The sequence below is a fragment of the Neophocaena asiaeorientalis genome, unplaced genomic scaffold (assembly GCF_003031525.2).
Source record: "Neophocaena asiaeorientalis asiaeorientalis breed wild unplaced genomic scaffold, Neophocaena_asiaeorientalis_V1.1 scaffold960, whole genome shotgun sequence".
NCBI lineage: Eukaryota > Metazoa > Chordata > Mammalia > Artiodactyla > Phocoenidae > Neophocaena > Neophocaena asiaeorientalis.
Window position 1 is genome coordinate 428,052 of NW_020173498.1, and position 20,363 is coordinate 448,414.

Genomic DNA, 20,363 nt, shown 5'->3' on the forward strand with positions numbered 1-20,363 from the left:
GCTGGTCTTTTTGAGCACTGCCAGAATCTCCAGGTGAGGACCCCTCTCCTTTCTATTTTGAATCAGATTTTGCAGTGTGGACCTGAGGATGAGCCTGTTAGCCGCCGAATGAGAAGCGGGTCCATGTTCTGAACATGTTTAACTACTCTGGGTTGTGAATTGTTTGGATTAAAACTTCACAATAAAAATAAGACCTGGGGACTTCCCTGGTGGCGCAGTGGTTAAGAATCTGCCTGCCAATGCAGGGGACACGGGTTCAAGCCTTGGTCTGGGAAGATCCCACATGCCGTGGAGCAACTAGGCCCGCGAGCCACAACTACTGAGCCTGTGTGCCACAACTACTGAAGCCCATGCACCTAGAGCCCGTGCTCCGCAACAAGAGAAACCACCGCAATGAGAAACCCACGCACTGCAACGAAGAGTAGCCCCCTCTTGCTGCAACTGGAGAAAGTCCGCGTGCAGCAACAAAGACCCAATGCAGCCAAAAATAAATAAATTAAATTAAAAAAAAAAGACCTGGATATGGCTGATAAAGAGGCTTCCTGTAATTTCTCAAGCAATAAGTATTTAATGAGGGTTTCCAAGGTGCTGATCATTTTCAGAAACCCATGCACCAAAGATACGCAGGCAGGAGTTGCATCTGTCTGCATTTACTGGCGTTCCCCAGAATCTGGTACAGTGATTGGCACGTAAACGAGAGTTAAATGAACAAATGAGTGAATGAACGATTGAGTGGACTTACTTGGGTGTCCCCTCAGGCTTTGTAGCCCCAGAACCAGGTGTACTGTCTGTCATACATTAGGCAATCAAGAGGGGTTTTGGGGCTTCCCTGGTGGCGCAGTGGTTGAGAATCCGCCTGCCGATGCAGGGGACACGGGTTCGTGCCCCGGTCCGGGAAGATCCCACGTGCCGCGGAGCGGCTGGGCCCGTGAGCCATGGCCGCTGAGCCTGCGCGTCCTGAGCCTGTGCTCCGCAACGGGAGAGGCCACAGTGGGGAGAGGCCCGCGTACCGCAAAAAAAAGAAAGAAAAAAAAGAGGGGTTTTGGTAAATGATTTAATGAATCCAAGAGAGTGTTCAGTAACTTACCTAAGTATTCTGTTTGATTTTTTGCAACCCTTCAAAATTATCCAGTAGGATTACTATCTTTGTTGTTCAATTTAAAAAAATATTATTTGAAAAGTAACGATTGTCACACGCTTTCTGTAGTGCAAGTCTGCAGAAGTTCCACTGGTGGTGGAAACATCGTATATCCTATATTTTTGCTTGGCACACTTGTGAAGGTGGCATGGTTTTCGCAGACGGATCCAGAAAGAAGCATCCATGAAACAGTTAGGCTAGAAGAGAAATTAGTATGTTAGGGTTTTAAGGTCACCAGTTAACAAGACCATCTGCAAGCTCACATATTGCCCCCTCTGGGCAGGGTTCTCCTTCATACAGCTTATTTCTGATCTGATGAAAAACTGTCTGGGGGAAAACAGAGAGAGCTGAAGACAGGAAGCAGAGACCCTACTGCAGCCCTACAGCCAATGTGAAGAGAGAGAAGATGGCTAAAAGTACTTCCTCTTGGTGATCTCATATAATATTCATGGAAACCTATGAAGTAGGTATTATTATTATCCCCACTTTATGGGCAACTGAAGCCCAGAGAGGTTAAGTAAATTGCCCAAGATCAAACAGCTAACAGGTGGCCGAACAGTGATCCCAACTCAGGAAGTCTGACTCTGTATTCTTTTTTTTTGTTGTTGTTGTTTTTTGTTTGTTTGTTTGTTTTGCGGTACTCGGGCCCTCACTGTTGTGGCCTCCCCCGTAGCGGAGCACAGGCTCCGGACGCGCAGGCTCAGCGGCCATGGCTCACGGGCCCAGCCGCTCCACAGCACGTGGGATCCTCCCGGACCGGGGCACGAACCCATGTCCTCTGCATTGGCAGGCGGATTCTCAACCACTGCGCCACCAGGGAAGCCCTGACTCTGTATTCTTAACCACACTTAGCCGTCATGTTGTGTTATGTTAATTTATGGGTCCTCTACACTGGGCAAATCTTCACTGATAGAACTTGGAATAAGGCAAGGGTTTACTTTAGTAGGATGCTTTATGGACTTTTTAAAAAATAGGGTGTCTTTGCCTATGAGATGAACCCCATTGAATAGTATCTTGGAGACCACACAGCGGCTCTCTAGTTTAAAAATATCCCCGATGCCTACTTATGAATTATTTTAACAGTATCCTGAAGAATATGGTCCTGGCCTGAGAGAGTAAGATCAACTGTTGCAGTGGTCTCACACAGGGGGACCGGTCCCCTCATTTGCAGCCGTTTAAGGATGCGATTAGCTGGGAAGAGTCAAGTGGGTTACTTTGGAGTGTGCCAGGTGGGAGGTAATTTGGGAGGTCTTGGCTTCTACTGAGCACTGCTTTCTTTTTTCACCCTTACATGCTTTGAGAATGCCATATAATTGGTACACTCCAGTAATGAAAGAAAACATAGGACAGATGTTAGACACCACAGAAATAGATGTGTGTTTGAATGAAACACTCCACCTTATGTTACTGTATTACTCTTTTTATTTATTTATTTATTTATTTTTTTAACATCTTTATTGGGGTACAATCGCTTTACAATGGTGCGTTAGCCTCTGCTTTATAACAAAGTGAATCAATTATACATATGCACATGTTCCCATATGTCTTACTGTATTACTCTTGTTTCGGCTTCAGTTTTTATTCTATGCTTGAAATGTAGGATAAGATTGCTCCCGTTTCAGCTTTTACGGTTACTTCTTTGACCGTGTTTGGTTTGGCAGTTAAGAAAAAAATCAACAGAGGGACTACATTTCAATGGCACAACACCTAATCCTCAGGCAAATGATTCGTCCACGCTTAATATAAAGTACTTAGGATGTATTGTTTGATGTAAACACTAGTTCTAATAAAATGATGCCTGAGGTACAGTTCTTTAAAGTCTAATGCCTTATTTGTGTTGGCCTGTGCATGTTGGATATAAAGCCATTATGATAAAATATATCCTCTTTAGCCTGATAAAAACGAAAATCAGAGTACAGGACTCATACCGAGAAAGAAAAGATGCTATAAAACACAAAGACCCTTATGATATATGAAGTTGGCATTCGGGGCAAGCTAGTCAGCACCTCTTCAGACGGAAACTGTCCAGCTGTCTTGGAGGAGCATCGGTTTAACCACGTGAGGCACTTTATTTGAATCTAACATTGTGCTGAATCCAACTACATTTAGCTGCTGTGTTTGTGAAGCTTTTACAACTGGGAGGGAGCAGGTGCATCAAAGTAGTAGATTTCAAGCACAAAGGAAGGTTAAAGGAAGCACATACAATTCAGCCTACCCTGGATAGCAATCTCTGCTCTCAAATATCCACTTGTTATGACCTTTTTCTCCAGGACCCCGTGCTGCTTAGAAGCATGCAAGGTTAATAATAGCAGGCAAAAAAATGCTAGGCATTTCAAGACGCAACATTCATCTTGCCGTTCCACTAATGCGGGGATGACAGAAAGTCACTTTCAACCTCCTTTCCTGCTGCTTACGTTACCTGCGTGTTGTAAGACACTCCTCCAGGTATTGGAAAATGATCACTGTTCATATGGTATTATAAGAACGATAGGCATATTTGCCATTATCCTCATCTGATTTAATGCTTATCAATCAGCAAAAACTCCACCTCAATTCACTTCTCTTAGTCTCTGAAGAGCAGACGCTCAGTAACAGCTCCATTCACGGTTCATCTGGTGACTCACTTCCCGAACGCCGGTGATTGGGAGCCTTCTCTGTAATTGTAGCTTTAGCCAAAGGATGAAAAATCACAGGGCCTGGACTAAAGTGACTTGAGTTTTCAGGTTCCTGCCTTCTCCTGACTCATCTGTAACTTTTCCAGAGTTACAAGAGGTGAACTTTTAAATCAGAGGCAGGCTTTTGATTTGGGTTGCCATCCTAATTTCTATCTTTTCCAGAAAGAGTCACTCTAAGTGCAAGTCTTTGAAGGTTGTTTTGGCTTTAGATGTTTATTTAGATGTTTATCTTTACAAATAGATCAGGTACTTAAATCCATGAGAGTATCTTTCCATTGACTAAAAATCTAGAAGTAAAACTGAAACCAGGAATGGCAACAAAAGGGAGGGAGGAGGGAGAAGGGGAAAATGGCACCTTTCTTTCCTTCAACTGTAACGTGATCATCACTCTTAGACACCTGTGCTTATCCTTGCTGAAAGCCCCAGAGACAAAGGTGACCATGGCACACAGAGTGACTTCTGTGTCAGGGTGGGTCCCCGGGCATTGTGAACAGGGCAGTCAAGTCTGTGAGAGGGCCTCTCAGGGCTCCCACTCAGCTGTCCTGGTCCATCAGCCTCGAGGAAGGAGGTCTAAGTTCCAGCCGATTGAGGGAAACTCGGGAAAGAAGGGCCGGCACATCCTGGAACTCTTCTTTTAGTGTCAGGTCCAGATTTAGAACCTAGAACCAAGTACTCGGGTGAGGCCAGTAGGTGTGTGCTCAGGTATTCAGATCAGACCAGGAACTGCGCTGGAGTCTTTCCAGGGCGTTTTTCTAAACAGGAGAACTGAGATTTCCTGAAAAGAAAGTCCTTTCCTGGTCAGATTCTCACCCAGGGGTATGAAGACGGAAGCAGATCCCTTGTGAGAGGTATAATTGGGATTGGAGTTAGAAGGAAAATAAGGAAATCTTTTAGTGATCGGAAAAGAGGCATTTCTTTGCTCTTACAAAAACTTGTCTTCGATCAAATCTTAAATGCTTTCCTATTCTTCCTTCCTTTTCAATTTTTGGTCCGATGTACAATAGTGAAGCTAGGGAGATTCTCTTCCATCACCTTCTGCCCCACGAGTGGCCGCTCATTTTTACCCTAGACTTCAAATCTTGTTTAAATACGTTCCAAGATTTCATGCAAATTCTTTCGTTGATTTGGAATTTTGTTATTTCACATACACCACCTGAGTTAAATGAAGGAAGGGATGGATTTGGTTTAGGATTTGGTTGACTTACACAGAGATTTCGTTTTTTCATTATGAATGTTATTTTTAAAGTGAAGCTATTCTCGAAAAAACCCATGAAACTATTCTCTTTGATTTTGGAAAATCCTTCGGAGGAGTATGAAGGGGATTTGCTTTTTTATCCAGCTATCTGAGAGAGTGCCTATTATTAGCATCAAGACCCCTATTATATGAACATTAGAGAAAAAGCCACTTGTGTAGTTATTTGTTATTAGGGAAAAAAAAAAGAAGGCTCACGTTGAGAATTCAGAATCCTTTCCTGGGGAAGGCGAAATTGGTTATCTAGGCTACGATAAACAAGTGAAAAAAAGCAATTAGAAAACTGATACGATACCTAACTGTACTTAGAATTTGGTTATTGATACATAATGTTCTAGCTGTTGATATTTAAAATTTCTAACTTATTTTTAGTCTAAGAGAATGTAATTTTTGGTTCTAGGGTTTTCAAATAGGTTCAAAATTCCCTTTCTGAGTGACTATATGTTCTGAGGGCCATGTGTAATGAGTAACTCCCTGCCATCAGTACCGAAAGAGATGCTGGGTAAATTAGAAAATATCCTTAGCACGGCGTTGTGTTCCAGTCAGCAACAATGGTACCTCAGTTTCACCCCTAACTCATTTTTCTTAAACCCACTGTTTTGAGCTTCAGATTTGTTGGTTTTGGGGACACTTGATTAAGTAGAGTTGAGTGCTTGAAATGCAGAGGCAACAAAACTCAGCTGTTCTTCGGCAAGTTCCACTATTTATTTTTCCTTCATTTTCTCAACTCCTCAATATCTCTGAAACCTGTGTACTTGCCTCTGTCCCATGGTCACTGCTTTAGTCTAGGCTGCCGTCACTTCTCACCTGGGCTTCTGCAGGGGTTGCTTAATTATTCCCCCATTTTCCATCTTGCCTCTCTTGTTCTTCACAAAGGCAACCAGAGTGCCCTGTAGACAATAAATCTAAGTCTTTAATGCACCTGTTTAAAACCCCTCTTTAACGTTTCCCAATGTCCTTAGGACAAAATTTAAAAATCTTTACTATGGTGTACAAGGCACCACTATGATGGTCTTAGTGACTCCAGCCTCTGGGAAGGCGTTCCATTCACTCTCAGGTCCCGGCTACGGACATCCTTCCATATCCTTGAGAAAGGAGCACAGCTTATTCATTCCCACCTGCTTGGAGCAATTCTAGCCTGGTCATCCTGCCTGACTCAGCTTAAAGGGAACTTCTGCACACAAGTCTTATGGAACACCCCCTACCCCAGACCACGAGAGCTCCTCCAGTTGCAGGTTTCCACGGTAACCCGTGACCATTCTTTTGTGATACCCATCAGACTTGTGATAGCTTGTGTAGTTTATCTGCCCAGAAGAACGGCAAGCTTGGTGTGGGTCGCTGGTGAATCAGGGTTGGGGCCATGCCTGTTCTGTCCATTTCCAGTGCCCATTATGTGCTGCTTCATGGCACGTGCTCAATAAAAGTTTATGAATTAGGGACTTCCCTGGTGGCGTGGTGGTTAGGAATCTGCCTGCCAATGCAGGGGACACGGGTTCAAGCCCCGGCCTGGGAAGATCCCACATGCCGCGGAGCAACTAAGCCTGTGCGCCACAACTACTGAGCCTGAGCTCTAGAGGCCGCGAGCCACAACTATTGAGCCCGCGTTCCACAACTACTGAAGCCCACGGGCCTAGAGCCCGTGCTCTGCAGCAAGAGAAGCCACCGTCATGGGAAGCCCGCGCACCGCAACGCAGAGTAGCCCCTGCTCGCCGTAACTAGAGAAAGCTTGTGTGCAGCAGCAAAGACCCAATGCAGCCAAAAATAAATAAATAAAATTTAAAAAATTTATGAATTAATATGATCTTCAAAGACCTAGTGACCTTGGGGTTTTTGGAAATTTGGCATCCTTCGTGTTAAAGAAGACCCAGTCTTTCCTGTCTGAAAAATGAATTAACCTCAGTGAGATCCAAGGATGGTCTGGAACTCACCTTCCCCAGTGTTTTTCATAGTAGAGAATGAGAGACCAATTCAGCTGTCCTTTGGTGCCTACCCCACCCCCCAGTATATGCAAATAGGTTTCAGAAAGGGAAAAAGCTAAAAGGCAAAACCCAAATACGGGTTTCTTTGGCCTTTCTTAATTAGGAGTTAATAACAGCATTCTTTATCTTCATTGTTATTATGATTCAAAGTGAACTAAACATCAGGGTTGTTTGGGTCATGAGCATAGAAAGAGTACAGGGCTGGCCTGGGAGAATTAATTCTCTAAGGAGTCAACAGAGCAAATCACCAGTGAGGGGGTGTGTAGGTGAGTGGATCCCTGAAAAGGTAGCTTGAGAAAATGTAGAAAGTTATGTTTAGACATCATCATCCTTGACAATCACTGTGACCTTTCCTTCTGATGGTAAATCTATTCCGTTCAGAGCGACTTCTCTCCTGGGGCTGCCCGTGGTGATGGGCATTGGAGCTGAGGGCAAACACGATGATTCCTATTCTCCCAGTGCTCAAAAGCGATATGGGGCAATCAGGCAGGTACACAGGTAATTGCAACGTTGTGTGATATGTACTAGGATCCAGGCAGTGCAAGCTTTTATGGGAGTGCAGAAAAGACGTATCTAACGATCTGGCAGGCACAGGTGGCAGGCGGGTCAGGGCAAGTGGCCAGAGGGGACTTCCCAGAGGAGGTTATATCTAGTTAGACCTAAAGGACAAGTGGGGTTTGGCGAGGTGGACAGGTGGGAGCATTATGGCCTTGCCAACAGCATCTTACACAAGGAAATGTGCACATCTGTTGCTGCCTGGAACATATCTGTTGTGACCGTACATCAACAACATTCATGAATACCAGCAAAACGAATCAATATATAAAATCCGCAGCTGGGGGCTTCCCTGGTGGCGCAGTGGTTGAGAGTCTGCCTGCCGATGCAGGGGACACGGGTTTGTGCCCCGGACCGGGAAGATCCCACATGCCACAGAGCGGCTGGGCCCATGGAGTCTTGAAGGTTGCGTAGGGCTGCTGAACCTGGCGCTTTTCTCCTGTTACCGTGCTGACCCCAAGCCAGTGCAGGCGGAGCGTGATCAAAGGAGATCTTGAAATTCTTCACGTGCAGTGCAGGTTACACAGGACGGCCTGGGCCTCTCTCCCCCCTGAGAGGCCCTCTGATCATCTGTAGAAGGTGCACTTGCTGTCTTGACTCTGGCCAGCGGTGGCACTGGCCTCCTTCCTAGCAATCCTAGACGTTATTTGCACCAGACACCTTTCCAAACGGTCACCTGCTGAAACACCCTCAGGTGCCTTTCAATAAGATCAGCTGCATATTAAACAAGTATTTCCTGCTGCCCTGTCATTACATGAATTGGGTCGGATAAAATACAGAAAAACTGTTTTTGTTTTTCCTCTGGGTGATATCCTTTTGTTGTCACCTCCGTAAAAGGGCGCTCTTGAAAGGACCGAAGAATATGAAAAATGGTCTCTAGATCTCTCTTTTGGAGACGCTACAGTCTTGAACAATTTGATAAAAGAAGCAGAGGAGGAAGACAGAGAGCGGGGGAGAAAGAAGCCAGAGCAGCCGTGCTCTGAATTTAGAAACCTTGCTTTGCTATCTGGATCTGATTTGGCCCGAGAATGCAAGCATCAGATAAAAATAAGTCACCCAGTAGAGGACAGATCTCTGGCTTCTCCCCTGCCTGGGGCTGCACATGCCCAGTGCGAGCTTCTTTGGTGGAGAAGTGCTGAGCTGCATTCCCCAGCAGAAGGCCGGAGTGAGAAAGGGCCTGTGTTTGATGTATGAGCTCTGGCTTGCCATCGTGAGTCACCCCAGAACTAGCTGCAGGCAAAACAAAAATCTTTTGTGATTAATTAGAAAAACTGGACAATTATGAACGGACTGCACACAGCCAGGGTATGGTAATATAAATAGTAATGACTCTGGCTGAGCCTGATGAAAGCTCCGTGTTTGTGTGAGATCACTGGAGAAAGGCAAATTTTTTAACATGGAATCTGCTTAAATAGGACAATTTCTGATCTTTGACAATTTGAGGGTCTTGATGGAGATTCCAGCTGACACCTTGGGAAGGGATTCTAGTTGACTTTTCTTCGACACCCCTCCAAACACTGGTCTCTGAGCCAAACTGATTGTCCTTTCTTCCTTTCTTTTTTTTAAAAAATTGACCCTAAACATATCCTTTTCAGCAGCTCTGTGAAACTGCTCACATCTTGTGCTAACCTCCCTGCCAGCACATAGAGTTGTTGGTTGGGTCGTCTGCCCTTCTGGGGTACTTGCTCCCAGTCTTACACTCTCTGAGGATTTGAACACAGATATCATTTTTATTCTGAGGCACTTGTTGGTTTAACCTGCAAGGGAAAAAGAAACCACCATGAATGAACTGTGTTTATCAGGGAAAGGAGAGATCAAAATACTATAGTGGGTTGTTGGATTAATGAGTTATGCTGAGGGACAGAAACTGGAAGGGTCTTCATCCCACAGAGTTGAGGGAGATTTTTAAATCCCCTTGGGTGTGAACACTATATTTTTTTGCGTGATATAATCTGCCTCTACTTCCCCCTAAGCGCACACCCCCTCCCCCCAAAAAATAAACCACACAGAATGAGCATATCTCACAGAGTGGAGCTAGGGAAGATTTCTTTTCAAGGAAGTTCACAATGAAAAATAACTAAACCCCGACAGTGCCTGCAAACATCAAAATACACATTTCCGCCAGTGTTCGTTTTTTAACCACCCGGGTAAGCAAGTTTCCCTTTGTCCTGGGGCAACATGGTGCAGACAGCGATGGCCACAGACCAAAGGGGGACACAAGGAAATGCCATCTCTCAAGGATCCCCTAGCACCTACCACACTTGGATAAAACATCTTCCAGACCTTTGAAATTTGGTATCTGTCAGGCAATCCACTCGTCTTAACGTGCATTGTGCGTGGCCAAGTGCCTTTTCTGGTCCTCTGTTTGCGCTCCCCGGCGTGCGCCGGGCTTTCTATTATTATTCAAGCAGCGCTGCCTCAGTGGTAAACCCATTGACCATTCAATCAGTGCAATAGCTGCTGTGGATAATTAAAAGTTCCCAACCTCTTGCCCCAAGGCCAGGCTAGAGCCAGTCAGAGAGGAGCCAGGTCCTGGCTGCTGAGGGACCAATCGATCAGCTGATTAACCCTTCTTACTGATTGGTTAGAGCTGATTGCATCTCCAGTAAAGAAATCTCCTCTGGCCCCGGGGCACAAAAGGCAGCCATACATTTAGGGTGGCTGTGAGAGCCTCAGCCTTCACTCTCCGCACACAAAGTGGAGGGAGGGGAAGAGGAGGGCTCCTGCTACAACATTTTCAAGATTTTATCTCTTCACCGCTGTTTTCCCTGGACTATCTCAGATTTTATTTCTAGAGAGAAAAGCTCTGCTGCAGCTTCAGGAATGATGGACAAGATTCCCGGCATAGCAGTTGTTACTCTTTAGTTCGTCGATTCTTTTCAACCACAATGTCCCCAAGTGTCCGCTTGTAGAATGAATGAGGTCACAAAATACTGGAGACACACCCTTCATAAATGGGTCTTAGAAGGTTGCTGTTTGACCAGTCAGCTCTGATGGGGTTTGTATTTGCTGGCTAGTAAATATCTATCTTTGGGTACGGATAAACAATCTGTTTTCAATTGTGCTGACATTTTGGCACTGTAGGTAAAATATACTGTATGGGAACAGAGGCATTACAAGAATGACTGCCCTGCGATGTCTTTGAAGGGAGTAGCTGAGATGCTATCAGACAGGACCATAATAGGCGGCTGATTTATGCGGATTTGGTAGGACAGCCCAGCAAGGAGACTCTCCTGTGAAAACGTTGGCCCTGCAGGCCCCGGGCTTATCATCCTATCTGCGGCAGAGGGGACAAAAGCTGAATTTTGCAAAGCAGACTTTGCCAATGTTATCTTCACCTCCATCTTCAATGGGGCCGAGCTCCCACTGACGTCAAAAGCAGGTGGCCTGTGAGGAACGTTCGGGTTCAGGCCACATGGCAAACGCTCTAGTGGAAAACGCGGCTGTCAGGTTGGGAAACCCTGAATTTCCAGAATTCTCATGATTTGCCTTATTTGGAGATACTTACCCATGGAACTGCAAGAACAGAAAATCAGGGGACATTTCCAGGAACCAAAACATTATTCATCTTACAGCGAAATTGATGTAACAGACAGTGATCTTGGGTTCTACTAAGAGGGGGGCTGATTACAGAAGAGGTGGCTTTGTTCCATGGGGCCCCCTCAGAGCAGGGTTTAGGGACAGAGTCCTTTGTGAGTTGTTGAGGGACCGTGGATACCTCTCCTTCTCCACAGAGGCTGAGGGTAAGCAGGTGGGAAGCAAAACTAGAAACAGTATTGAGGTCCTTAAAGGAGGGAAAAGTACTGTAGGAACACCAAGAATGACAGTTATATATTCACTCTCAGAAGAACCAAAATGATCTATAATTACATGACCCTGGATATGTTTATTAATATCTCAGTGGCCTTTTTGTCTTTAAGTGAGCTTTTTGGATCACACACACACACACACACACGGAGATTTTTAAAATAGACTTGTAGCTATTCAATTTATTAATTTTTTTTTTCCCGAAATCAAAGCAGAGCTTGTAAAACTTCTGTGTAAACCAGAGCTGTATGCCATTTGAGGAAAAGAAAACACTGCCCAACCTAGAAGGCCTGAGATAATAGCAAAGGTCCTATCAACACAGTCATTATTTAGTAAGAACATAATTACATGGCACTGCTAAATATAATATGGAAAATAATACAAATATATATTATTGGTCTGCTGGAAGCTTACAGTCTGATATGTACCATAAATGTTACTTATTAAAATGCCTGTGAGGCTGCTTGGAATTTAAAATGTTTTGAATAAAGTGTTTCTACTTGAAACTACTTTTTTTTTTAACCTCTTTATTGGAGTGTAATTGCTTTATAGTGGTGTGTTAGTTTCTGCTGTATAACAAGGTGAATCAGCTATATGCATACATATATCCCCATATCCCCTCCCTCTTGCGTCTCCCTCCCACCCTCCCTATCCCACCCTTCTAGGCGGTCACAAAGCACCGAGCTGATCTCCCCGTGCTATGCGGCTGCTTCCCACCAGCTATGAAACTAATTTTTGACATAAGATTTCTGTGCACAGAGAGGAAAGGTAGAAAACAGGTTTTAGAAGAGAAATGAGTAAGGCTGTACTTGTTAATTTTTTGTGGCTGGAGAAAATTGACTATATTTGGGAAACCGGGTCATTTATGATAGGTAGTGTAACTCAAAATCCATTGACATACTTTTATGGTTTTGAGATTATCGTTCAGAAATTCTCTCATTGAAGTGTTCATTGTGCATTGGGATTTGGTTTTGTATTTTTTGGCCATTCCACGCAGCAGCATGTGGGTTCTTAGTTCCCCCACCAGGGATGGAACCCACGCCCCTTCTAGTGGAGGCGCGGAGTCTTAACCACTGGACCACCAGGGAAGTCCCATTGTGCGTTCGTTTTGCACTATTGCATAACTTCTCTTTTATCATAAAGGGAATATAATATAACGTGCTATAAAGGCAAAATGGAAAATTTTCTTTAAATCAGGACAGGCTATACTCATGTGGAGGCTAGTAGGTGCTCTCCTAGCTTGAGGAAAGTAAACATAACATGCAGAGTGTCTGAACTGGAAGTCACATCCCCAAACAGTGTCAACAGTGAGAGAAAACTAAGCATCAAACTGAAAACAGGTAGGATTCCTGGGAGGGAAACACCATAATTTGAAACTCAGATTAGCCATTTTCTCTGTGGTCAAACAGAGACCACAAGTACACCTACTCACTCATCAAACCGCTTTTCAGAGTCATCTCTTTTTCAGGAAACATTCATTTTCTAAAGAAAGCTGATAAAAACCGTTGACTATATTTGGTGTCTTAAATGAATGCAAATGATTTTCTTTTAGCGATTCTGCTTATAAAACATTTCTGAGTATGCTTAGAAATGCCCCCAAAGTTAGTAAACTAGACGTGGAGGTTGGAGGAATTTTTCAAACACATAAAACAGATAAGAGTTCAGTGTGTCTTACTTCACTCTTTCTTTTTTGTTTCCTTTTGAAAATTCTTTAAAGCCCCCGAGAGATCACGCAACCGTCAGCACAACCTAACATCAAAGTTCACTTTATACAGATATCTGTGAGACCAGAGAAGCTTAGTTGCTCACCATTCCAGTGCTAGCTTTATGCTTACCTCAATTAATTCAGCATAAAAGAAATATAAGCAGTCACTGGATTTGTGTTGGTTAGGAAATAGTATACACCGACCTCCAACAAAATTGTCCAAATATTTTTTTCAAAGCTCCAGATATGGAACATTATTAAAAAAGAAAAAGTGTACCCCGTGTACACATTTTCTTTTAAACAGGCCAGAATGCCATGTTTGGCTTTTGCTGTTGCAGTCTGCTTAGGAATTCCTAATGAGTAAACCATAGTGTTTAACAGTAAAATATGGTTATGGCCCTTAAATACAGGCTACATTTAACAACCGTATATTGATTTTTTCTTGTAATTTTATTTCCATGAGCGTTTCTGGTTTCTTAATTAGTAGGGAAATTTAACGTTCTCTCTATCAGAAGGTTTGGCTTCTGTAATACAGCTTCTCAGGGGAGAGAAAGTTCTAGACTTGCAGTCTACGTTGGGGGGTAGGAGGTCAGCACCCCGTGCACACATGTACAGATGCACACGGACATGCAGCCCTCCCTCCCCGGCCCTGCCAACACAATTAAGACAAAACAGCCTTGGTGAAGCCGGTGACAAAACTCGACAATTTCCAATTGCACGATCACCCTGTAACGGGAAGAACTATTTACCCCATGTTCCTTATTAAACTGAAGTATTTTATGTAATGAGCATGACTCATGCAAGGTGTTCTCATAAATCATCGGCTGGTTTACAAACTCAATAACTAGGCTTCCTGCTATAACTAGGCTGTGCACACCTTAAATTATTAACACGCCAGGGCCTTAAGGCACATATTTGATGAGGATGATATAAACACCGCGGAGACAAGGTGCTCTCTCAGCAAAAGATTATTGACTCTAATTACCATTTACCACAGGAAAAAGAAAAGACAATAAAATATGAGGGAGAACTGAAATCTAAGATTTAATTTTATGAGGATCTTTAAACCACCCCCACCAACTATTTTTCCCCCTTTCTCTTTTCTTCTTGTTGGTGGCCTTATCGCACTGCGGGTGTATAATGATAGCCCATGGTTGGCTAACCTTAAAAGGATGACTATGAAGAGGAAAGGAGGGAGAGGATGGAAACGGGAGAGACTCCGCAGCTGATACTACGCACATTCTTTGAAATGTGAGGGAACAAAGCCAGGGGGAAGAGAAAATGATAATACGCTGGGAAAAAAAATCCCAACTTCAATTGTTTCCACAAATAAACGTAATAAAAAGGTTAAGTGACTAATATGTCCGTCTCCAGTCATTTTGGGGTAATAAACTAGAACTTCAGGTCAGCTTTTTAAAAGCTTCTGGTCAGCTTTTTTTCCCCTCTAATGGCATACAGCTTTTACTATGTGCTTGGGTTTTACTGTATCCTCATTATACAGTTGTTGGAAGGATGCAAAGAGCTTACAGTGAAACAGGTTTCATGATAAGGCAGCTTATTAAAAAAATGAAAATCCAGCAAAATGACACATGGTGCATGGTCGGGTATTTGGAAAGTGGACATGTTGCTGGAGAAGAATAAGGGAAGGTCTTAGAAAACCCCGAGGAGTGTCCAGGACAAAATGAAAGCTGGAAAAAAGAGAGGCTCAATGTAGCTTCCTGCTGTCAAGGGCTTTTGTTCTGTCTTACCCTGTGGTTTTGCATATTTCTCATTTCAAAGACTATCAGCTCCGGTCATTGTCTCTGTGGGCTAAATTGGCAGTGCAGGTTCTCCCTTCACAGAATCTCATGTTGTCATCTAACATTTATTTATGGAATCATAGGATGTCGGAGTTGGAACGGACCTGGAGCGCCTTTGTCTTACAGATGTGAAAATGTCAGCCTGGAAAGGGGAAGTGATTTGGCCAATAGCACCTGTCCCAGGGCTTTGGAGATCTAATGAAGGTGGGACCCTCACCAGCTCCTTACTGTGCCATAAGGTGGTGTCCTTTGGAACTTAGAATCGTAGAAAAGTGGCCAGTGACTAGGAAATATACTATCAGCCTCATAAATATTATAAAATAGGTGATACTGATGACCATATCTGTCATGGGGATATTTAAGGTAGGTCTCCTAATTCAATAAAATTGTTAAACTATGACCAGAACATGGAGGAAAAGTCTGTAATAGATGTTTATACAATCTTTTCCTTTTTCTGTGAAAAGCTTTCCTAGAATTTTTAGGATCTAAGACTTTTGGTGTTGGCTAGATTCAGGGGCACAAGAAGTCGCTCCCAAGCATTATTTTCTCTAATATTTCTTGGAGGTCAACCACCCATCTCATCCCTCCTCAAGGTATTCTTAGATTCCTAAGGCACAGCAGATGTGGAAACAATTACAGGTGCTAAGAACCTTCTTCAGGGGCCTTTTGGTGCACCTGTGCTTGTTTCCCCATCTGGTAAAGATGTATGAGGTTTGGCTGTCCTAACCCATGCTCTGCACCTGGATTGGGACCCGCCACAGAGCAGCATTCAGGGGGAAAGTCCGTCGTGCCCACCTTCTGTGAAGAGCAAAAAGTGAATCTACGTGTAAAACGAAAGACATTCAATGCCTTTCGATATTTTTTGGGGGAAATAACCATAGAGTTGTCTCTCTGGTCATTTTGTCCCTGTCGAAGCAGGATCTCTCACTGGAGACTGGAAACCAAAGACTGGGGCCAATTCTGATCCTCAGCACCACTCTGGATGTGTCCCGGGACCTGGGATGTCCTCGTCAAATTCTGATTGGTGTTACTTGTCTTTGTGATTATCTTACTGGGGCTTCCAAAGAACTTTATTGTATAGTCTTATTTTTTCCTTGTCTGAGGAAATGTCATGTAATTTTGCCCCACTTCGTTAAATAATGGCTGTACTTCACCCTTCCAGTTGCATGCTTCCTCAGAGGTAACCACAGATAAATATTGAGAGAAATAATTCTTATGTGTGATATATATCTAGCCTTTTAAAAAACCTCGGATTCTTTTTGGATGACCAAGACATTGTTATTTTGTGGGAGACCATGAAATATATAAACACTAGGGAAGAAGACCTAAAATTGTGTTGTGTGTGTGTGTGTGTGTGTGTGTACTTATAAATGTTGGTGTGCAACTTTCATTGTCAAACGTGAAATTTACACATCAAAACCATCTCATGCCCTTTGCCTTGGGCTGATTATAATGCAAAGAGTCACAATTGAAGCCTCTTCTTGGGGTGCTTTTGAAAAGGGCCTGGCCCTGGGTGGGTGGACAAGGCTTTTCCCAGTCTGAGCGTCTGGGTTCTTTGCTGAGAGGTAGCCTGGGGCAGAGCCCGGCTGATGGGTCCTCACTGGCTTGCTCCCAGGGGTCCACCCAGGGTTTAGTAGCTTCCACTCAACAATCTAATCTGGGAAGAGGAACTAACAGAAGAACGTGTGTGTGTGTGTGTGTGTGTGTGTGTGTGTGTGTTTGCACACAGGGTGAGCTTCAGGGGCCAGGAAACGCTCCTCTGGGACTTCAGAACCTTGTCTCCACGCTTCAGTTCAGGACTAGAGATGGAGCCTAGACGGCCCCTTCTGAAGATGCAGAATTCTGTGCATTCAAGTGTTATTTCATTCCTTGTGTAACTCCTTTTCTTTTAAACTATGCTACACTTTTCCCCCCAAACTATGCATGCTTAGACATGTTCTATGCATATATATGCAGATAATCCTTCAAAGAAAACAGAATTGTGATCATGCTTTACATTCTGGCTTTCCTTTTTTACACTTTTTTGGAATGGAACATTTCAAACATATACGAAGGAAGACAAATCATGTATAATCAACCTCCAGGTACCCATCGCCCAGCTTGAATGATTAGCAACAGATGGCCAACTTTATTTTGTCTGTACCTAACTCACTCCCCCTCTCACCCTATTATTATTATTTTTTTTGCGGTACGCAGGCTTCTCACTGCTGTGGCCTCTCCCATTGCGGAGCACAGGCTCCGGATGCGCAGGCTCAACGGCCATGGCTCACGGGCCCAGCCGCTCCGCGGCATGTGGGATCTTCCCGGACCGGGGCACGAACCCACGTCCTCCTGCATCGGCAGGCGGACTCTCAACCACTGCGCCACCAGGGAAGCCCTCTCACCCTATTATTTTGAGGCAAATCCCAGACATCATATCATTTCATTGTACATTTTCCCACTGCTTTCTGTTTTTAAAAATTGTGGGAAAAACAGAAAGCAGTGGGAAAATGTACAATGAAATGATATGATGTCTGGGATTTGCCTCAAAATATACATAACAAAATTTACCATTTAAATCATTTTTTAAGTGTACAGTTCTGTGGCATTAAGTGCATTCACACTGTTGTATAACCATCACATCAAACATCTCCAGAACTTTTTCCTTTTCTCAAACTTGAACTCCGTGCTCATCAAACACTAACTCCCCACGCCCCTGCCTGCTGCCCCTGGCGGAGGGGACATCTACCTTCTGTCTCTGTGGACTTACCCTTCTGGGTACCTCACGTGAGTGGAATCATACGGTATTTGTCCTTTGCGACCGGCTTATTTCCCTTAGCATAATGCAGTCAAGGTTCCTTCACGTTGTAGCGTGTGTCAGATTTTCTGTCTCTTCTAAGGCTGTGGATTCTGTTTCCTGACCTAAACGTTTGTTCATTTAGTAGAAAAGCAGTGAGAATATTTTTTAACGCTCTCATTTAAACATCTCCTCCTTATTAGGTATTATTGTTTGCTTTTGACTTGTTTATTTGGAAGGCTATTAAATGACTGATTCCAGAAGAGAACATCTTTTCTCCTGCTCAAGCCATGGGTCACAGCGGGCTGAAGGTCAGTGAGTGGTGCGCCTTCAGTAGCTTAAAAGCACAAGCATGGGGTACTTACCTTAAACATGCTCATGTGTGAAGTTTTGCACCTGTGTATTGCGTATACGTTGACTCCCCTGTGTGCTAGACTGAATGCGTCCTAAGATCAGACAGTCTTATAATACTTAATGGTATGTTTTCTGTGGATGTAAAAGATGGACAACCTGAGGACTGAGTCACATGAGACAGACGGTGAGGTCATACTCCCCATCTAAAGCACGTTTCTGGGGCTTCCCTGGTGGTGCAGTGGTTGAGAGTCTGCCTGCCAATGTAGGGGACACGGGTTCAAGCCCTGGTCTGGGAAGATCCCACGTGCCACGGAGCAGCTGGGCCCGTGAGCTACAAATACTGAGTTCTGCGCGTCTGGAGCCTGTGCTCCGCAGCAAGAGAGGCCGCGACAGTGAGAGGCCCGCGCACCGCGATGAAGAGTGGCCCCCGCTTGCCACAACTAGAGAAAGCCCTCGCACAGAAACGAAGACCCAACACAGCCAAAAATAAATAAATGAATAAATAAATTTATTAAAAAAAAAAAAAATAAAGCACGTTTCTCCCAAGAACCCCAAGTCCTTTTGGATTTAGCTAATTAGTCTTCAAAATACCTTAGAAAGACTGTGAAGCACAAATTGCTTTCCCCACTTGACAAGCAAAAATATATATATTTGCAAAATCAATCGACACTTGAAAAATACCAAGCAAAGCATGGCGGGACCCTTCTTTTGTCTTTGCCAGTGCCCCATCTGCCGTCTTAGGGCCTGTTCAGACTCTGAGTCGTGGTCTCTTTCGGAGGCTGTAGAGTGCTCAGAGATCTCTCCAAGCCTGTTCCTGCAGTCAGCCTGGTCGTCTTCCTCTTCCCCCTGGTGGTGTGGTGTGCCGTCTGCTGGCCCACCACCTTGCTGGTGGGAAGATGCTTCTAGGGAGGTGGTGATGAGCAAAGGACGGGGCAGCTCTCTGAACCTGCACTCACCCTTGCTCTAGTTTCCTTACTGCTTCCAGTAGGAACCAGCCTGGAGCTTGATCCTTTCACACAGTTTCTGTTCTGGGGGCTGTAGCCCTGTTGGTCTCCTTTCTGTCCCAAGCTCTGACCACATCATCTTTATCTTCTCCCTTCCTTTTAGGAGAACAGAGAGAGGAACACTGATAGGAGGTACAGGAGAGCAACAAGAGCTGCAGCTGCTTTCGCACACAAGTAGTACGTGGGCACACAGATGTGAACGTATCACAACAGTTCTTTCTCCTTTCTGCCTGCCTCTGTCCTGCCCACCTCCACTTCCTCCATAAAAGCTTCTTGTCTGACCCACTCATCCATCATTTAGTCATCTGCTGGTTTGGTTGTCATTTGTAGTTGCCTTTTGTGGTTATTTTAATCTGTATTGTTTTTTAACCTCTTGTGATTCACTCTTGCTTTCTCAGCTTGAGGGTCACTTCCTCTGGAATTGGGACATGGCCACGAATTTCTTAGTGGTGTAACTTAGCACAGGCTGGGCATTCAGGACGTTTGTACTAAATGAACAATGGCTGTTCATTGGAGGACAAATGGAGGGACAGCGGCCTCAGCTCAATCACATGAGGTCACACAGACAGAGGTGACAGTCAGATGGGAAAGCATGGCTTTGCCTTGCCTGGTTAGCACTCAACGGGTGGTAACAGTTCCAGAAGAAGGCAAGTCTGAGCTGGCATGCAGATTGCAGGACACGCGATGGTGCACCATGCTTTTTTGGGGGCTTACCACGAGATGAAAAAGCCATAAGAGTTGGCCATGTCCTCTGAAGTCACTTATCTGGAACACTCAGCTGTTGACCAGATGAATACCTGGTGTTTCAGTTTGGTTGTCTGGGTTTGGTTGTCTGTATTCCACTTTAGCAGAGGAACAACGTCTCACTCACAGTCCCTTTCTAGATGCTTAACACTTACCTTTGGACTGCTAACAACTTTACTAAAAAGGGCTTGAAGACACTGACAGTCTTTGTTTGAAAAGAAGCTGCATGGCATAGGGAGCTCAGATATTATTCAAGATAGTTGACAAACTACCAGTCTGATTTGTTAAATGTCTCTCACCGAAGCACGCCAAGTAGTCCATAAACTAGACGTGATAACTGGATTCAAAAAAAAAAAAACCATCACCAGAGAAGCTTAACCTGAAAGCAGCAGTACATAAAACATTTCTGTAATGAGGAATTCACAACTCAAAATATAATGCTTTTGTAACTCTGGACCTCTTGGGGAAAAAATAAAATGAGACATTAAGTCCATGAAAGACAACATATGCATTCCGCTTTAAATGTGTTCACCAAACAGGTTCTTTTTCCTCTATGATATGACTCTTTTCCTTTA